The 13,201-nt window shown below is 44.9% G+C and overlaps 1 protein-coding gene across 1 annotated transcript in view; it reads right to left on the minus strand.

Moving 5' to 3' along the window:
- PARVA (parvin alpha) overlaps positions 1–13,201 on the minus strand; it is a 154,192-nt gene that overhangs the window by 53,879 nt on the left and 87,112 nt on the right. The window lies entirely within an intron of this gene.

Genomic DNA, 13,201 nt, shown 5'->3' on the forward strand with positions numbered 1-13,201 from the left:
CACCTCTTCCAAGGGTCACCTCACTCCCTCCTCTCAGCAGCAATCTCAGAATAAATGAAGGTGAAGTGGGCACTGGCATTTTAAGTGTCCGCCTCCTGCCACCCCTCCTTCAAAGGGCTCGCTGTTGGGACCGTGGGCACCTGGGTGAAGGAGGTCACCACATGAAGGACACCTCCTTGGCTCAACCTCCGTGTGACTTCTCTCTTGATTCGGCTTCCCTGAGTATTTTTCTGAATGTCCTACTTCCCTCCTTCACCCCAGCCCAGCCTCGTTCCTGGGCTCTGGTCCTGTCCCTCCAGCTCTAATGGCCGGGCCCTGGGAGTCACCTCTCCAACGCAGTGACTGAAACCCTCTCACTGCTATTCAATTCCATTTGGATAATTACTTTTTACCAATTAAGCACACACACGCACACACACACAGCATTTTCTTTGAAAGCACTGGTCGGCAAAAGGTTCTTAACTAACGTGGCAGCTGCATAGTTAGTCAACCTTCATAGAATCAACGTCCCATCTTTCCATTTTCTTTCACTTTTTATTGACTCTGGCCTCACCGATTGCCAGTGTATACTTGCAAGAACTCTTAAGCACAAGGCAGCCGCTCACAATGCTTACAAAGATTTCTTTCATATGAGCAAAGTCACTGATGGCTGCAGTTGGATGGAGAATGCGATTGCCTAACAAAGAGTGAAACAAACTCTACCCCAAAGAGACACAACTTGCATTATAAAGCTGGTATTTAGTCCCCTGGCTGGGGACCCTTGACATTCATATGGGACACCAGCCAGTCAGCATCTTGAATCCCCAAATCCACAGATACTCACTACTCTGTATAATTCTCCCCCATAAAACATAACGGAAAACATAAATGATAGCTTCAAGACTCAAATGATTCTGTGGGCATAGGATTGGATTTGCTTTTTAGAGAAGAACAATTGTTTCCTTAGACTTCTTTTACTATTCCTGCTAGGACTGGCAGTTTCCTTCTTTTCCAGGCTGTTTCTCACAAAGAAGCAAGATTTCCATAACTTAACAAGCACTGCTGTGCAAGTAATGGGCAGAGGAAATAAAGTCATGCACTAATGTGGGTGAGAAGCTGGGCTTCCTGGACAGGGAAGAAATTAGCTCCTGGCCGGAACCTTCTGTACCTACACTCTGCCCCAGGTCTATGCCGTCCAATATGGTAGGCATATTGGGCCATGTGTGGCTTTTTCAATTTAAACGAATTAAGAATGTAGTTTCTTAGTTGCACCTATCCCGTTTCAGGTTTTCAATGGCCCACATGTAGCTAGTGACTACCATACCAGGTAGCTGCAGACGTAGATTTCTATCATCACAGGGAAGGATGGCATTGTCCTAGGCGATCCCATATATCTCATCGTTAAGGTCCTCATTTAAACCCCCAGCCTAGACGTGACCCCGAGCTGCAGGCTCACTTGATGGCTTCTCATGTCTATTAGCAGAGGTGTCGGATTGACACATCCACAACAGAGCTCTGATTTTCCACACCCTCACTCCCACCACCACAGTGCTGGTAACAAGACTGCTCTTCCCCTGTTTTTAGCCTCCTCAGTGAGTGGCCCCACCATGGACACAATGGTTTAAGCCCAAATCCAAAGAGTCATTTGTAACCTTTTCCCCCCTCCTCACCTTTTTGCCTCTAATACATTGGCAAGTTTTGCGGGCTCCACCTCCACATCAGGACCCAATTCCAACAGCTTCTCGCCCTTACCACCACCATTATCCTGGTTCAGGCCATTGTTACCTTTCACCTGAACAACCAGAACCACCTTCTAATATTCTGGTCCACTTTCTGATGCTTCTTCTCCACCCCTCAACTACTCCCAATAACGCAGTCAGAAAGACACATAAAGATGTAAATAGGATCATATGTTCTCCTGCTCTAAGACTTCCTGTGGCTTCCAGCCACACTCAAAATAAACCCCAACTCCTAAGACCTATGAGACCCTCTAATTAGCCCACAGCCTCCCTCCTGTTTCCTTTTCTTTGAGCACTCCTTATAATCCAAAATCATGATTATTTACAGGCCTGTTCTCTATCTCCCCCCTTGCCCCCCAGCCCACCTCCTCACCAGAGTGGAAGTTGTGGGAACACTGGCTCTTTTTCCCTTTTATTCACTTTTAGATCCCCAAAGAGGAGCCAAACTTCCTAGATTCAAATCCAGGGTCACTTTCTAGGCTATGTGACCTTGGGCAAGTTCATCAGCCTCTTATACCTCAGTTTGCTTATCTGCAAACTGGACATGATAATAATGTTGTCTAGTTCCTAGGGCTTGTTGAGAAGATTTAAATTAGTTAATGTATGGAACACATTTAGATGAGTCCCTGGTACCTGGTAACATCTATGTAAATATACACTATTGTTATTAGTTAAAATAATACCTCATCCACAGTAAGCACTCAAGAACTACTTGCCGAATAAATGTATAATCAGAGCTGTCATGGGGATATAGGGTAACGGAAAAATACAATAAAAAGTAAACTACTAAAAAACTGTTCAGACCACCCTTCAATTGCACAGGTTATGTGCTGAAGTACAATCTGCCAAAACAGTACAGAGGGTGCAAAGAAGTACTCCCGCCCGTTGGCCTGGCCCTGTGTGTGTGTGTGTGTGTGTGTGTGTGTGTGCACGCATGCACATGTCTGGGACAAGCGTTTCCAGCTCATGCTTTGGTAGCAGAGAAAAGCCGAGTGTGTCCTGTGACCAGCACGGCCAGAGCCAGTTTGTGAATATGGAGATATTTACACCTCTCAAGTGTGGCTAGAAACTGAGTATTCGTAGCCAGGCCTCCTAAAGGCCTGTCAGAGTGGGATCTCTGACATGGAGATCATTGTTAAAAATGTTTTCAGATTAAAAAAACCCCAGTCAGAAACACTCTCCTCTGCCCTGCCTCTTTAATTCACTCACAGAGACAAAACAAACCCAAGAAGAAAGGCTGAGATATGTTTGCAATTGAAAATGTTTTTTTCGGGAAATGGTTTGGTACAGGAACATCATTCCCATCCCATTAACTGCTGACTTGGAGCCAACGGTTTGTAAAAGTGAATATGCAAACTGCCCGGTTTGGGCCTGGCCCCCGCCCCATGGGGCCGCATTAGCGGCCACTTTCCCAAAACAGCCCCCCTGCTTGGGAGGTTTCATTTCTATTAAACCAAAGCAAGACCCAGCAGAAGCCCCTGGCCAGTCCTGCGCTCTGAAAGAGAAAGGGCCGCAATTGAATTTCCTGGGCATAGAATATGAATGTGATGTTTATCCCCTGAGCCTCCTCTAACAATCTAAAACTAGGGCTGAATGTGCGGCCCTCGGTGTCTCGCAGCGCCATTAGTCATAACTTAATAAACAGATTAAATGCCCAGCTGAAGGTCGGCTTGGGAAAGCAGGGTGATTGTCTCAGCTCCTGAAGCGCTCACCATGAGAGAGGGGGCTTTGGCTTTTCTGGGAAATGAAGTTTGACCCTGGGTCCAGCTGCGCAGCTGAGAAAGTACGTGGATGGGCTTTGGAGTTTGAAAGAGTTGGATTTGAATCCTTCTATTTTTATCAGCTCTGGGACCTTATGTAAGTGACGTTAACCTCCCTGAAGTGTGGTACAAAATAATTCTCCGTAAAAAAGGGTGTAGCTGACACTGCTGATTTCCTCCCCAACATTTATTTTATTATTTTTCCCTGCTGAAAGGACCCTCATTCTGCTGTAGCAGACACGCCTCCCTCCAATGCCTGGAGGTGAGAACCTAATTGGTTTATACCAATCACAACAATCTGATTTCTCTTAGCAGTGACTGGCTCAAGCATTGCCCTGTGATCCAATTCTGGTAAATGAGCTATGAGAGGAAGTTTCTAGAAGCTTCTGGAAGTTTCCTCCTCCATTTTAAAGAGAGGCCCAAGGAAGAGAAGCTATCTTTCTTCTTCTGACCACTATTGCATCAGGATGTTATGCCTGGATCTGGTGCAACCATTTTGTTGCCATGAGGTGAGTCAGCCCAAAGAAAAAAACTCTTAAGTTAAAGTTGGCAGAGAAGAAAGATAGAAAGAAGGGAGTTTTTGTTGACACAGTTAAGCCGCCATCCCTGAAGCCACCCTAGCTTTATGCCTTGTTATACGAGATGTATTTAATAATAAGTTCCTTTATTGTTTAAGCGGGTTAAGTTGGTGTTTTCTGAGGCTTTGGATCCTAAATTCCCTAATCAATAATACGATCCACCAGGATTGTAAAGTTGACAGGTGAGTACAGCAGGTCTGCAGTGAATGATAACTTTCCTTTCCTTTTTTTCCATGAAAAACAGAATAGGTGTAGGCACCTCGTCCACTCCAGAAATACGTAAGGGACTCAAAGTATACCAGGCAGAAAACAAGTACAGAAAGGAGAATGGACAGAGGTTTCTGAGAGTACGAGAGGGCCCATTTATACGAGACCAGTGAGTCCATTCATTCCACCAATCACCAGCAACCTCCTGTAAAGCAGACCTGTGCTCGCAAGGGGAATAAGGTGTGGGGATGCGACTTGGGTCTGCCCTAATCTGCGCACAGGTGGCAGAGGTGGGCCCATAAACCCAGCATGCAGAATACTGAATACTGCATTGAGGAATGAGACACACGTAATCAGAGGGCTGTGGGAGCTCAGGCACAACAAGGCTACTTCGGATGCGGAGGACAGGATCTCCAGAAAGGGGGAACGTTTGAGTTGAACTTGGAAAGATGTAAATTATCATCATCGGACACAGGTGCCACACAGAAGGCACATCATGTGTAAAAACAGCAAGGTGGGGATAAACAGGGTAAGTGTTAGGGGTGTGTTGATTATGTCTGAACACTGGGAGCACAGGGAAAGCACGGGGGAAAAGGGGAGGGAAGGAACAGAGGGGCAAATAAATAGAGTCCACAGTATCAAGGGCTGTGGATTCATCTGTTCTCCAGTGCTCCTGGGCCATGCTTCCTGCGTCCACAGACAACACAAACAAACCACATGCCAAGGGAGGCAAGAGAGGAGCTGGGATGTTCTCTCTCCTTCGGTGAAAGTGGGCCCCAGTGAGACATTTAGTCTGCTCTAGATCCTTATCGGATGATGAAATACATCATCCGATATACATCAGATGATGTATTTCTGGTCTTTTTGAAAGCTGCTAAAGCTCACTTCATTTCTAAATGGCTCAAGGGTCCCCACAGAAGACCTCAGCAGCTGCAGGCAACTACATTGTCTGGTAAGCAAACACCTTACAATTTCTCTTTATGTGAAAAATCAACCAGAAAGGACACCCACAAGATCACTACAGTTACCATAATTAATGGTGAGAAGCTGGGTGCTTACCCTCTGAAACTTGAAACAAGGCAAAGATATCTCCTCTTGCCATGCCTATTAAAAGGCATACTAAAAATTCTAGCTATTATAATGATTCAAGAAAAGGAAATAAAATATACAGATTGGGAGGGAAGAAATAAAGCCATTTTTCCTTGTGGATTAAATGACTGTGTATGTAGAAAATTCCAAAGAATTGACCAAAAGAACAAAACAGAACACCATCCCTCACCACAAACTCCTAGAACTAATAAACACAGAAAGGTTGCAGGACGCAAGGTTAATATACAAAAGTCCATTGTTTTCCGATATATCAGCAATGAATACTTGGAACTAGAAATGCAAAACAATATCATTTATAGTAGATATAGCCAATGCCATACTGAGATATAAATCTAACAAAATATAAAAAGGGATATGCAGAAAGTGATAAAACTCTGACGAAAGAAATCAAAGAAGGTCTAGGCAAATGGAGAGACAGTCAGTGTTCATTGACTGGAGAGCATAATATTGTTAGGATGTCAATTCTTCTCAACTTCATCTATAGCTTCAGGGCAACCCCAGTCAAAATCACAGCAAGATATTTTGAGAGTATTGATGAACTGATTCTAAAGTTTACACAAAAAGGCAAGAGACCCAGAGTGGCCAACACAATGCTGGGGAAGAACGAATAAGTGGGAGCGACAGGACCAGACTTGAAGACTCACCGTAAAGCCACAGTTATCCAGGTGCAGTGTCGATGAGGAACAGACACACAGATCAATGGAACAGAATAGAGGGCCCAGAAACCAACCCATACAAATACATCCCACTGATCTTTGACAAATGGGCAAAGGCAACCCAATGCAAAGAAGAGGGTCTTATCAAAATATGGCGCTGGAACAATTCGGAGTCCACATAAAAGATTAATCTAAACAGAGACAACACACTTTTCACACAATTTAATTCAAAATGGTCACAGACCGAAGTGTAAATCCATTCTATAAATTGTCTAGGAAAAAAATTAGAAATCTATGTGATTTAGGGTTTGGGGCGATGACTTTTTACATACAATATCATGAAAAGAAAGTTGATATGCTGGACTTCATTAAAGTTTCTACTCTACAGAGACACTCTCAGGAGAACAAAAAGACTTGCACAGACTGGGAGAAAATATTTACAAAACGTCTATCTGATAAATGGCTCGTATGCAGAACAGACAACTGTAAAAACTAAAGAGCAAGAAAACAGCCCCACGACAAAACAGGTGAGAGATCTGAACAGACACGTCACCAGAGAAGATGTGCAGATGGCAGATAAGCAAATAAAAGGATGCTCGACATCAAGCCCCAATGAGATACCACTACACACTTAACTGGAACGGCTAACATGCAAAAACTTACACCGCCAAGTGCTGGCAAGGACGGGAAGCAACAGAAACCCTCATTCATCACTGGCAGAAATGCAAAATGGTACAGCTTTTTTGCAAGACAGTGTGGTAGTTTCTTACAGAGTTATAGTTTTACCATGTAATCCAGCAGCCACATTCCTGCATATTTACCCACTTAATTTGAAAACATATTCACATAAAACCCCACACATGAATGTTCACAGTAGCTTTATTTGTAATTGCCCCAAACGAGAAGCAACCAAGACATTCTTCAATAGGTTAATGAATAAAATTGTGGCTATCCATATGAAGAAATTTTTATTTAGTGATAGAAAAAAATAGGCAATAAAGTCATAAAGAAACATGGAGGAACTTTAAATGTATCATTCCTAAGTCAACAAGGCTGGTCTTTAAAGGCTACATAATATATGATTTAATTATTTGATATCTGAGGCAGGTGAAACTACACAGACAATAAAAAGATCAGTGGTCACCAGGGGTTTAGGGCAAAGGTCGAAGAGGCAAAGCACAGAAAAATTTAAGATGGTGAGAATGTCTTGTATGATACTGTACTGGTGGGTACGTGTTGTGGGCCTTTGTCAAACCATAGAACTGTATGGTGCAAGGTGTATACCTTAGTGCATGTAAATAAAACAAAACAAAAAAGGAAGTTGGGGGTCCAAGGGTGGAATGTAGATGTGACGAGAGAACCTAACTGTATCATGATGGAGGAGACAGCCCCCGTGAAGGGGGTTGGGAAACAGTACTAACCTAAGCATCGTTGGAAACAAGCATCGTTGGAAACAAGCAGCGTCTGTCTCTGTGACCAGCGGCCAAGGGGCTAGTCATAAGCAGTGTACTCTGGTTAATAACATTAATTCCCATTGGGGTATGGGTTAACAAATCTCATGCTGCTGGGCATGTACACTAGAACTGAACAATGAATTAAATGGATGGTAGATGGTAGAGACCAGGTTTCTTACTGCTGGAGCAGGAGGTCACAGAGAAGCAAGGGGAAAGGGCTGGGATGATCCATGTAGTGGTGGATTAGAGATGGGGCTATCAGTAAGAACTCATGTTTGTCTTAATGTAGATGCAGATGATCACACACAGAAATATTTAGAGATATGTGTATGTACACGAGTCAGTGAACACACACAGTGCCTTGCTCATTTAGCTGAGAGGGCCTCAAGGACAGGACACTCTGGTAGCAATGGATGCACCTGGCACTCAGATCTTGGTTTCTACTTCCATTTTTTCCAACGAAAGGAACCAGATCTCCTTGCAAAAATGGCTTATTCTGGTCAAAGAGAAAATATACAGGAAATATACAAGGTGAATCTGGAAACAGAAAGTAAAGAAGTTGAGACAATTTCAGTAACCAAACAAAGTACTGAATTACAACCCAAACCACAAAATAAATGAGCCCATACAGATATAAATGATCAAAATACAGGAATAAATGGGGGAGAGGGGAATTCTTGTTTGTAGAATTCCAAATAATTTGTGTAGCTCCCGTGCACTAAAAGAAGGAGAACATGACCCCACACTCCTCAAATGCAGGCTCTTCATAGTGACTTCCTTCCAACGAGTACAATAACGGAAGGGAGAACGGGAGTCACTTTATAGTGGGGAGACCCGACAGACGCCGCCTCAGCCAGGCAAGCGTGGTCAACGCCGCAATCCTGAGTTGTAAGGTTTGACGTGATGTTGAAAACAGCACTTCCGTGCTCTTCCTTCCCCAAACCCACAACCCAACCCTAATCATGAGAACAGCATCAGACAAATTCCAGTAGAGGGATGTCCTTAGAAATACTGGATTAGTGCCCTCAAAACTTTCAAGGTCATCAGAAACAAGGAAATGTCACTGCCAAGGAGTGGAAAGTGATGTGATATGGGACACTGGAACACAGACAGTGCATTAGGTGAAAACCAAAGAACTCTGAATAAGCCACGGACTTTAGTTACTAATACATCAGTGTTGGTTCATGAATTGTAACAAATAGATCACACTAGTGGAAGATGTTAATAAGAAGAAAAACTGGGTGTAGGGCATATGACGCTCTACAATCTTTGCAATTTTCCTGTAAATCTAAAATTATTATAAAACTGGTCTACTTTTTAAAAAAAATCAATCTCAAATTTTCTATTTTTCCAACCAAACGTAGTGTTCACTGGGGAGAAATCCATGATTTTATGGGACACACATGTTTCTTCCCACCGCTAAGGAAACGTTTGCAATCTATTCCGCATCAGCTGAGCCTCATGGATGCACTTGCGGGGGAGGCAAAGCACAAGGACCATTTAAAGGCCCTGCTGCACAAGCTGCACTCGCTTCCAAGCGAGAGGCCAGGTTTCCAGGAAGAAGTGCATGCTTTCTGCTTGACTCCAGGGCTGAGATGAGAAGACAGAGCTTCTTCATAACTTAAGGATGCCTAGCAGGGTCACTTCTGCTTTCCCAGGAAGGGGCTCATCCCACTAGTATAAGAATTGCTGAAGGTACAGAGGTCTCTTGAATGATTTTCTATGTGACTGCTCTGGAAGCAATGTCTGTTCAGAGTCCCTGGTGGGCCTTTGTGTCAGTTCTCTATTGCTGTAGTAACAAATTACCACACACTCGGTGGCTTGAAACAACACAGATTTATCATCCTTATGGTTCTAGAGGTTAGTATTCCAACAAGGGTCTCGCTGGGCTAAATCAAGGTGTTGGCAAGGCTGTGCTTCTTTCTGGAAGCACGAGGGGATGATCCTTTTCCTTGCCTTTTCCAGCCTCTAGGGGCCACCTGCATTCCTTGGCCGTGGCCCCTTCCTCCAGCTTCAAGCCAGTAACGGGGTGGGGGAGGGTGTCCAATCCTTTTCCTATTGCTTTACTCTCACCTCCGCTTCCACTTCTAAGTGCCCTGTAAGTACACTGGGCCACCTGAGTGATCCAGGATGATTCCCCCCATTTTAGAGTTGGCTGATTAGCAACACAAATTTCACCAGCAACCTTAATTTGCCTTTGCCATATAGGGTAACATATTCATGGAGTCTAGGAGTTGGGACCTGGACATCTTTGGGGGAGGGGGCACTATTCTGCCTCTAGCAGCTTTCCTGGTTAAGGAGACAGGTGCTGTTCTCAATACTCACTCCGGCCTGCAACATGTGGGTCCATTTATCCTTTGGGTGAGACTGCCAAAAGAACATGCAAAACCCCAAGCCTCTCCATCCCAGCCTTTAAACCAGAGGAGCTTTCTTACTTTTAACTAAAAGGAGGCTTGTTTTAGCAGCCATAATATAAAGCATCAGGTAAACATGGCAGCCAGCTCATGGCGGCCTCAGCAGACTGTCAGGGTCTCACCATACTCCCCTCTACTTGACGCAGCTGTTTAGTCACCAGGCTCTGACATCCGGCCCTTGGAGTGCAGCCAAAAAAGGGAACGTAGAGGCTGGTGTTGTGATGGGAGCTGACAGGAGGACCTACAATCCTGAGTCTTATCATTTCCACGAGCGTCTTTGTCTTGGTCAGTTTCATGGTCTCTGTAGAGTTGGAGGGCTGCCAAGCAAATGGCCCCTAGACATTAATTCATTGTTCCCGCAAGCATGTAATCCAGCTGGCCTCCAATGGAAAGTAAGTATGGAGGGAAATGGATGCACCATTGGCTCTTTGGGCAGTCAAAACAGTCTGAATTGAAACATTGGGGGAGGTCTCAAGTAAGCCACGGGAGTTTAATTAAAACGCCACACAGCTCAGGGGGTCCACCAACAAATACACCACTGTTCTTTCTCTCTTGCCACGCTGTGTCCTGTTATCTCTTTTTAAAATTTAATTCTTTTTTTGTTCTATTTTTATTTTTTATTTTTATTGTTATCTCTTTAGAGTGAGAACCAGAACCGTTTCCCTGGTTTTAAAGGTCTGCCCCTCCTAAAGCAGAAGGTGATGTGGATGTGGGAGTTTGTAACAGAAAACACAAGCCGCTGTGCGCATGGGTGTGTCTGTGTGTGCACACACCCTGAGCACTTGGACCAGCCCTGGGGAGACCACGGCACTTGATCTGGTATGCTGGCTAATTACACATGAAATGTGGGTGCAACGAGCGACCTGGAACAGCCAGTGTGGATCCAGCATTACTTCTGTCTTTCATTTGTAAGCATGTATGGGTATCTCTGGTGGAGGGGGCTGGGCCAGGAGCAATGATTACAAAGATAAACGAGTACTTCCTTTCTGGGGTCGGCAGGTTTCTGAAGGGCAGCTACCAGCCCAGCGGCAGGCACAACAATGAATGGGTTTGCCTGGGTCAGCCTGGGTTTGCCTGAAGTTGTCGGCGGTTGTTCCTGAAGGAGCAGTTTTTGGAGACTCTCTTGAATGAAGAACAATGACGATGGTGAGAGACCACACACACTCACACTGCGCTTCCTTTGTATCAGGCACGTAGACGTGGCACTTTAAAAAATACATTAACTCATTTAATCTCCACAACGATCCGATTAGTAGGTACTGTTATCACCCTCATTTGGCAGATGAGGAAACTGAAGCCCAGAGAGGCTGTGTAACCTGACCAAGGCCACACAGCTAGAAAGGGGAGCACAGATTCAGCCCCAGGCCGGCTGGCTCCAGAGTTCAGACCCTTAACACTGCTCTGTATGTCCTCTCATTTTATGTAACAGCCTTTTTAAAAAATATAACAATATGTACATCAGTCACTACTGCATTCCCATGGAAAGCCGGAAGGTCTCACGGGGAATAATCTTGCGTATGCTGAGCCCTACAGGTTGTCTGGCCACTCTACTGGGGGCTCAGCTTCTGCGAGGACAGATGGAAAAGGAGGTGATATTTGAGCAATATTTTTATTTGTTTTAAATAACAGGTTGACTTATTTCTGGCTAGAAAAGAAAAGCATGTTCATTTAAGAGAACTTTGAAAATATAAAAAAATCTAAGAGAGAAAACAATTTCTATTATTTAGAAATAAAGTATTAGCATGTTATATTTTCTTTCTTCAAAAAGTTTTACATTTTTATCCTCACTCAAGGGCATGCTTATTGATTTTTTAGAGAGAGGGGAATGGAGAGAGAGAGAGGATGAGCAACAACTGTGTGAGAAACATTGACTGGTTGCCTCTCATAAATGCCCCGACCCAGGACTGAGCGCACAACTTAGGCATGTGCCCTGACCCCAAATCGAACCTGCAACCTCTCAGTTTACAGGATGATGCTCCAACCCACTGAGCCCCACCAACCAGGGCAACATGCTATATTTTCTTGCAAGCTTTCTTGTTTTATACACACACGTATGCACACACACACTAACATATTGGGTATGCGTATATAGTAGTACAGAATCTTATTATCTTTCCCTATGCCACCAAAATAGCACTTTAAATGGCTTTCTCAATCTTTCTTGAAAGGACACACATATGCTACTTAACGGTTTCATAACTGTGGGACATTTAGGTGGTTTCCAGTCTTGGGGGGAGGCGGCTGCGTCTGGAAGGTTGAGTCATCCACCAGCTATGCAGGGTGAGTGGGGGCTCAGGCAGCGGGACCAGCAAGCATAGAATGTGGTGTCTCCAGGGAATGAGATGCACAGCCCTATGCGAGAGTCAGGCAGAAGGACCTTCTCTCTTTCATGCGGGAGGAAGCTGTAGTCCCAAAAGTTTGAGAGACTTCCCTGAAAAGTTCTCTAGAAGATAATTCTAACAGTTAGCCATCTCCTTTCCCGATGTCTTTGGAGTCGTTTGCAAGGGAGAAGAAATCCTGGGAGAAGGGGGAAGGGCAGTGACAGAGAGTGGCAGAGACATAGGGAAAGCCAATGAAAAGGGTGCATGTCACTGATCTGGTCACCAGTGGGCAGCTGGGCCTCGAAGCCCATGTGGGTTCTCTGAGGAACTTGTGACAGTTTCCCCAGGAGAACCCCCTATTAGCTGAGGTTCCCCTCAAATGCTACATCTTTATACTTCCGGGCTGTGCTGGGTGTCAGCGGAAAGGGCTTCAGAAGCTAGAACCCTGGACAGAAAGGTGGAAGTGCCAGATTAAGGTGGGGGCTTGCTGTGAGAGCCCAACTGTCTGTCATAGCTGGGGTGAAGCAAGAGGTGGCCGTGGGATGTGACGTGCAGTAGAAAAGTATCTGCTGCATCCACCCGAGGGGGCCCTGCCTCTGCTCCCCCAGGAGAGAAATATCAGGAGACAAGGTGGGAGTTTAACTGTATTTTTAGCACCAAATCTGGGAGGGGAACATCCTCTTCTTCACCAAGAAAGAAGCCAACAAGAATGGATGAGCTGCATGAATCTTATTCTTCATATTATGACCCTAGGTCGGTGCCATTCAAAATTAACATTTCCATAGTCCTGGCTCTGACATGCCCGTGCTGGAGACTCGGAGATGCACAGGACATGAGTCCTGCCCCTGACCTTGCTCTGGTACCTCAGGTAATGGTGGATGGGCAGGTTGCTTCCATGAGAGCACGACACCATCCTGAGGAGGCTTCTGCATATTAGGGGAAGGGAGGTGATCTGTGCTGAGCTCCGGCCATGGGGAGGGTTT

Source organism: Sturnira hondurensis, unplaced genomic scaffold (genome assembly GCF_014824575.4).
Source record: "Sturnira hondurensis isolate 20B ecotype Veracruz unplaced genomic scaffold, ASM1482457v3 Scaffold0006505, whole genome shotgun sequence".
NCBI lineage: Eukaryota > Metazoa > Chordata > Mammalia > Chiroptera > Phyllostomidae > Sturnira > Sturnira hondurensis.